Here is a 290-nt window from a genome sequence, read left to right as displayed (position 1 = left end):
CCGCCCCTGCTGCGTCCCGGCCTCCCAGCCACTCCTAAGCACATCACACCGGGCCATGGCCAAGCCAGCAACCACGAAGAGGCAGGATTTGGGACTTGCAAACTCCCTCCTGCCCTCATCGACCCAGTCCGTGGCTCAGGGTAGGGTCTGCCATGGGCAAAGCCTTTCCTTGGCCCTTGTGGGGTCCTGCTGTGTGCTGCTGGGTGAGGGTGAGCACGGGGCTGCAGCAACTTTGCACCCGAGGCTCCTGCTGGCTGCTCGCAGCCTCTCTCCGCAGGATGTTGGTGTGG

This window comes from Antrostomus carolinensis, unplaced genomic scaffold (genome assembly GCF_000700745.2).
Source record: "Antrostomus carolinensis isolate BGI_N321 unplaced genomic scaffold, ASM70074v2 scaffold35729, whole genome shotgun sequence".
In the NCBI taxonomy this organism is placed as follows: domain Eukaryota; kingdom Metazoa; phylum Chordata; class Aves; order Caprimulgiformes; family Caprimulgidae; genus Antrostomus; species Antrostomus carolinensis.
This window is presented reverse-complemented; position numbering follows the sequence as displayed.